The sequence below is a fragment of the Hippocampus guttulatus genome, chromosome 18 (assembly GCF_054856545.1).
Source record: "Hippocampus guttulatus isolate MCC_2025c chromosome 18, RoL_Hgut_1.0, whole genome shotgun sequence".
Taxonomy (NCBI): domain Eukaryota; kingdom Metazoa; phylum Chordata; class Actinopteri; order Syngnathiformes; family Syngnathidae; genus Hippocampus; species Hippocampus guttulatus.
Window position 1 is genome coordinate 12,371,783 of NC_141278.1, and position 7,281 is coordinate 12,379,063.

The 7,281-nt window shown below is 45.3% G+C and overlaps 1 pseudogene; it reads left to right on the top strand.

The window, feature by feature from the left end:
• The window catches only part of LOC147191271 (stAR-related lipid transfer protein 13-like), a 29,537-nt pseudogene extending 25,250 nt beyond the window's left edge, over positions 1–4,287 (top strand).
• Positions 4,288–7,281: the final 2,994 nt, after the last annotated feature.

A 7,281-nucleotide genomic window follows, 5' to 3' on the forward strand; every position in this document is an offset into this window, starting at 1 on the left:
CCCTTTCTCATGATGGAGCGTACAAGCACTCCCTTCTGTCCACAGTTAAATCTTCCTTTCCAAGTTGTCGGTTAACAGGCGCCAGCGTGTCTACGAGTGAGGGTTAAATCTTTCTCTCTGAGATGGGGAGCGCATGGTCAGGTACCATGCGCTCGGGTCCTTTGACCTCAAATTGACCTCTGATTCTCTGTGCTTCTAATGTGTGCAAAATGTTCTGAACCCAAGCACTTTGAGGTCAATCAAGCATGTAACTAGATGAAACTTTAAAACATGACAACATTGTATTTTCTATTCTAACACAATGCCAAGAGAGAAAAAGACTGATGTTTTTTTCGGATTACGAAGATAATTATCCACCAGGGCCCAGAGACAGAAAAAAAACTAAAACGCCAATCAAAGTGGCTGAGTAACATCTCCCGTTCAGATCTTCAGGCCCAATCCATAGTTTGGGTTCGATCAGTTTGTTAAGACATTACATTTGAAGTCGTAATAAAAAGTAAAAGAAGAGATCTGTGTGTGTGTGTGTGTGTGTGTGGGTGTGCGTGCGTGCGTGCGTGCATGTGTGTGTATATAGATCAGGGGTGGGCAAACATTTTGGCTCAGGAGGCCACATTGATTTCTAAAATTTGACAGGCGGGCCGGGTCAGCACAAGATACGGTACAAATAAAAAACTGCAAATGTTGACAGTTCATACCAAACATCAACAGAACAAAACATTAAAGTATTAACATACTTTTTTAAAAATGAGAACAGTGAAACAACTATGGTAAACTGTATGTCCTGTATGAAAGTCCAACATACATCTGTGACAACACATGCAACAAAGTGCAACAATATATTCCCAAAAAACTGCAGTATACAATACAGTATTGTAAAGCAAGAACCTGGACGACATTTGGTCTTGCTGTCCACTGTCTAAGCCCCATGCCCGAGAGCTCCGAGGGGCAGCCAGGTGAGCATATCCGACAATGTCCCTGGTTCCCACCTATACGCCAGCACGGGAGACATCCTCGACTTGGAGAAAGAGGACAACCTGTTCCCGCACTTGGATGACATGATCCAGCATGTCAGTGGCCTGCAGCAGATCGTGGATCACTGGAGCCGCGGTGCAAAGCCGCGGACAGCGAGGATGGTGAAGATGGTGAGGGCAGAACCACACCCCTCTCCCAGAATTATACAGACACCATCTGGACCAGTCGGGACAAAAGGGATTCCGGTGTTGGGGCCTCCTTGACAAGATCGCGGTAAGAAATACATTACGACGAGGGGTGCCAAACTCGTTTGCATTGCAGGGCAGGTCATAGTAGAATCAAGATAATTTTTCCATCCATGATCTGAGCCGCTTACCCTTTGCAGGGTGCGCTGGCCCAGTTTCAGGACGTCTCACCATCTCAACCAGCCGTCTTCGTCACTTCACATTCGCAGCCAGTCAGCCATGCAGCTCAGTCTGCTGCACAACTTCTCCGTGCTAGGCCTCACTGCCATTATGGAGAAAACTCCATGTCCAACAAGCATGGTTGGACCTGGTGGGTACAAGAGCGTCTGCTCGCTACTGACTTGCCTTTTGCGGCCCATTTTCGGATCAATTTTTTCAGGTCCACCCAACCTGTTTTTGCATTTTTAATTCAGCCCTAAAAGCCAGTTTTGTTTTGCAGCATGGCAAGCACAGAAAGGCAGCCATTTTGTTTTGGAGTGGCCATGAAAGGGTAATTTTGTCATGGGTGCCTCAGAAACAAATTCTTTGAAATGTTGATTGCGATCAACATTTTCCTTGTGTATAAAACTATCACAATTGAAGAGTGTGTTTGGGGTCCTGCTCGTCATGCACATACGACGTTGCGGCTTCCCGCTGCCCCTTTGCCTTCAGCAGGCTCTTGCTCACCTCACGCACCATTGTCTGGACCAGGTACTTGTGGCAAGCAGATCTTAAAGATACAAATAAAACACAGGATTTTGCCACAAAAGACAACATTTGACCAAATATGGAGTTCTCATGGAACACTTCACTGTCTTCTCATCTTGTACGGGTTTCCCTCCAGGTGGGCCTGTTCCGCAAGTCTACTGCAAAGTCTCGCATCCAAGCGCTGTGTCATCGGTGCAATACCTCTCCGGATGGCGTGGACTACAAGGAGCAGTCGGCCTATGATGTGGCCGACATGGTCAAGCAGTTCTTCTGGGACTTTCTGGAGCCCCTGACTGAGTAACAAGCTGGGAGAAACCTGCCTGCACATCTACCAGTGTAGGTAGCCAGGCCTTCTGCTAAAATACCTTTGTGGATTTTCGGATGGTTCATGCTGAGAGATTATTCAGTAGTAATAGTTTGAGGGAATAATGCATTCTGCCAGGATGTCATTGTGTCAATACTTGAATGAGTTCAGAATTCATCACAATAGATTTTACCATAACGTCTCAATATTTTGTCTACTCACACCCCAGACGTACCCAAGGAGCAGTGTTTGAAGGCGATGCAGGCAGCCATCTTGTAGATGGCGGACGAAAACCGCCAGGCGTTGCAGACGCTGCTCTATTTCCTGCGCGATGTGGCTGCACAGGTTGACGAAAACCAGATGACGGCCGCCAACCTCGCCGTGTGCCTGGCGCCGTCCCTCTTCCACCTCAGCCGAACCAAGAGCAACACGCTCTTGCCAAGGTATGTTGTTGCTGTGCAGTCCAATATGCAAGATTTATAATATACTGCAGCAACAAAAGGTATTGGGTGTAGGACTTGTTCAGCACACACTGGGTGGATTGTTGATCATGAACTGATTGATGTTCACTGTTGTCTTCAGAAGACGGTGAAGGTCCATCCGGAGAACGTATGGCAGTGGCCGACCAGATCAGAAGGATTTGAATGAGATCTGCGACTCAAGGCCTGGCTCCCATGATCACAGAGTGTCCACGCCTTCTTCAGGTTTACTTACTTACTTATTTATTTATTTATTTCTTATGATTTGCATTTCTGATTCTATTTATAACTGGAAAGTGAGAACCACTTTAAATATTCTCAATGCTCATTGACTGCCACACAGCATGAGATTAACCCCCAAAACACAATTTTGTTATAAAAAATTTATGTTAATGAAGACCTTTTCACCAGTCAATCAATGGGATCTTTTTGGCCAGAGTTACATTGTAGTACAGTAATCGCAACAAAAACACTTCCTGTACCTCACATGCCAAAACCCGAGTTTGACCCAGGGACCTTCTGATCTTCAGTCTCACGCTCTCCCAACTGAGCTATTTCAGCCTCTCGTGCGTTAACTTCGGCCTTTTCACCAGTCGATTAATGGGATCTTATCGGCCAAAATCTCAACAGCGAGTCACAGGACACATCGTAGTACTGTAATCGCAACAAAGAATCAATTCCTGTGCCTCACATGACGAAACCCGGGTTTGAAGCAGACACCTTTAGATCTTCAGTGTATTACTCCCCCAACTGAGCTATTTCAGCCTCTTCCAGCTTTAACTAGGCCCACTTAACTAGTCAATCAATGGGATCTTATTGGCAAAAATCACAACAGTGAGCCAAAGGACACATTGAAGTACAGTAATTGCATGAAAGAAAAAGTTTCTGTGCTTTACATGCCAAAGACCGGGGTTGAAACCGAAAACTTAAGATCTTCAGTGGAACACTCTCCCAACTGAGCTACATCGGCCTCTTCTGGCATTAACTAAGCCCTTTTCACCAGTCACTTAATGGGATCTTATGGGCCAAAATGACAACAGTGAGTCAGAGGACACATCCGAGGATAGTAATCGCAACAAAGAAATGAATTCTGTGCCTTACATGCCAAAACCCCGGGTTGAACCAGGGACCTTTAGATCTTCAGACTGACGCTCTAACAACTGAGCTATTTGGGCCTCTTGTGGACTTTCTTCAGCCCTTTTCACCAGTCGATAAATGGGATCTTATCGGCCAGAATATCAACGTCGAATCACAGGACACATCATCTTTCAGAAATCGCAACAAAGAAATGAATTGTGTGCCTGACATGCCGAAATCTGGGATAGAACCAGGGACCCTGAAAGTTTCAGTCTAATGCTCTCCCAACTGAGTTATTTCACCCTCTTGTGGAGTTTCTTCAGCCCTTTTCACCAGTCAATTGATGGGATCTTATCGGCCAAAATCACAACGACGAATCACAGGACACATCGTAGTACAGTAATTGCAACAAATAAAAGGATTCAAGAAATTTCATCTGTGCTGTATGTTGCATATACAGCACATTTGACAAAGTTGTTCTTGAGTTGATTTCTGTGTCTTACATGCCTAAAACCAGGGTTGAACCAGGGACCTTTAGATCTTTCGTCTAATGTTCTCCCAACTGAGCTATTTCAGCCCTTTACAGCTTGAACTAGGCCCTCTTAACCAGTCAATTAATGGGACCTGATCGGCCAAAATCATAACAGTCAGTAAAAGGACAGGAATTGCATGAAAGAAAACGTTTCTGTGCCTTACATGCCGAAAAGCGGGGTTGCACCAGTGACCGTAAGATCTTCAGTCTAACGCTCTCCTAACTGAGCTATATCGGTTTTTCTGGCATTAACTAAGCCTTTTTCACCAGTCAATTAATGGGATCTTATTGGCCAAAATCACAACAGCGAGTCAGAGGACACATCGTAGTACAGTAATCGCAACAAAGAAATGAATTCTGTGCTTTACATGTCGAAACAAAGGGTCTTACATGCCCTAAAACCAGGGACCTTTAGATCTTCAGACTAACGCTCTCGCAACTGAGGTAGTTGGGCCTCTTGCGGCTTTAACCAACCACAGAGAGTGAGAGAGAGAGAGAGAGAGAGAGAGAGAGAGATTGGTCTTGGGCTTCACCGAAAGCAGCAGCCCGTTTCTGTTTGCCTCCTCCTCATCAAAACCGATGGATTGTCTTCTCATAAACACGTCAGCAGGAGCTAGCCGGAGGTTAACGGCGGCTACACCGTCAGAGCGGAAAATGAGAGCCGCCTTCGACACCACCATCACAAGTCTCTTTGCCTGTCTCAGGGGACAGTGCTGATGAATGTTAATGATTGTATCATATTTTATAATTAAATATTTAAGATATCCTTAATTTGTCCCTTTAAGATATCCTTCATTTTAAAGACCCTAGCACATAAATAAGCTCATGACAGTTACAACAAGTCACAAGACATAACATGTAATGAGGGGGAGGATAAATGGGAAAGGGGGAGGGGAGTGACCGCGACGCGGCCCGACCGACCAGCTGCACGGCCGATGTGCGCTCCGCTGATCATTCCACGTCGCGGTGGAAAAGAAGAGGAGCGATGAAGACGGTGAGGATGAGGATGTGTATGCGCGTGTAATTGTCTGGTTGTGTATGTGTATGCGTGAACAGGCCGCAGCTGCTTCGTCAAGGTCTGCTCATGAAGACAGTCCTGACTTATCAGTCCATGGCCGAGAAGGAGGGGGTGATGGTGGGGGCGCTAGCTTCCGTGCATACCTTCCATCCAAGGGAAAGGGGTCCAAATAGTGTTGTTTGTTTTGGAGGGACGGCCGCCAACAATTTCAGGTGGCCTTGAGTCCGTGGCTGTATCCCTTCACTGGCGCCGATCAGCCAAATCCTCAATTCCCTTTCGAAGCGAGAATTCCACTTCTCCCTGTTGTTGTTGATCGTACGGAAACGCTCCAGAACCGCAATTGCGGCCGAGCTCAGTCACCGCTTGAGTCTGAGTGTTGGACATTCGCGCTAGACCATCGAGAATGACCGGCAGCTTCTTCACTTCCAATAAAGCTGCTCCTGTCGGTTGGATTTTGCGATAGAACAGGAAACTGCTAACACCAAACTGCAGCATACCTGCTATCAGAAGGCCGATAATGTAGATGTCTTCCTCCTCCTCAACGGACAGTTATTGACAGGCACACCATTCTCCGCTTCCTCCGTGGATCGAGGGTGTGCCCAGCAGCAAATGTCCCGAGGGGCAAGCAGGCTCCCCACTGCCTGCTCTTCTCGTCGAGAAAATCTTGTCGATTGCATCAAGAGATCAGCCAACCAATTCCATGGTTTGTTTTTTAGGGTGAAAAATACGGCGGAGGCTAGGAGAAGACAGCACAAGGACAGCACATAGACTGAGTGGCGAGCAAGGAGGGAGGGGGGGGGGCAGGAGCAGGAGCAGGGCAAAAAAGCGTCCGCCTTCGTCGAGAGCCAAGCAGAAAGTACATGTATTTAAGTAAATATAGTAGTCAAATATGTTAAGTAGAATCACTGTTTTCATATTTTAAACATGCTGGTACCCACATACACATACCGCATGTCAGGGTTATCAATTAGACCAGTGTTTTTCAATCTTTTTCCAGCCAAGGCACATTTCTTTCATCGAAAAAAATCCCACGGCACACCACTGCCTGAAAATGTGAAAAAAGTGTATTTTAACAATTCAGTGTTATGTTACGATAAGCGTTTTTTAAACATTGAAAATTAACGCAATATTATAACACATTGGATAGTCAAATCAAGTCAACTGTATTTATAGATAGAAATCAAATCAACATCAATCCAATATTTGGTGCATTCGTTTTAATGGCAAGTAAAATCTAGTCAATTAAGACTTCAACTTGCTCAGGGTCGAATTTTTTTCTGTGTGCCAGCCGATTCTTTTTCTCACGGTCGTTTACGCTCTCCTGCAATATTGTAACAATCCCTTTTCCCATCTTCAGTCTTTGTATAATTCCAACATCATTCAAATGACTTTTCTGCTGAATTTATCGCTTGAGGTAGTCCGGCTCCCATTTAGTCCGCATTTTTCCATCAGAAAATTTGCTTGCAGTTTCAGGTTTGCTGCATGCCTTTCCAGCAGCGCCTATATTTTGTTCTTCTTCCTTTCATAACTTTGCTGCTGTGAATTGGGAATTTCTTCACTGCGAGACTAATAAAACTTTTCTTATCTTATGTTTTGTAGAGCAGACCTCTCTCACTCAAAAAAGAAAATATAAGATAGCCTTCATTCGTCCAACACTGGGGAAATTTGCAGTCTACAGCAGCAAAATTGGGGGGTAAGAAAAAAATATATATATATCTCACCGAGTTTCACTGCTTGTTCTTCTATTGGCACATACTCCAACAGTCATTCCAACTTAAAAAAAAATGCAGTTCAGTCTTATTTTGGTTTGGGGAGTCGACGTATCACATTCACTGCCCGGTCGTTTCGCCATGATAAAGGATTAGAATTCGTGTCACTGATCGCCCCCGCACAGTTATCGTTATGGAGCAGAGAACATGCGCAAGTACTGTCAATGCCATGATTGGCTGCATGGCGTCATTGCATCG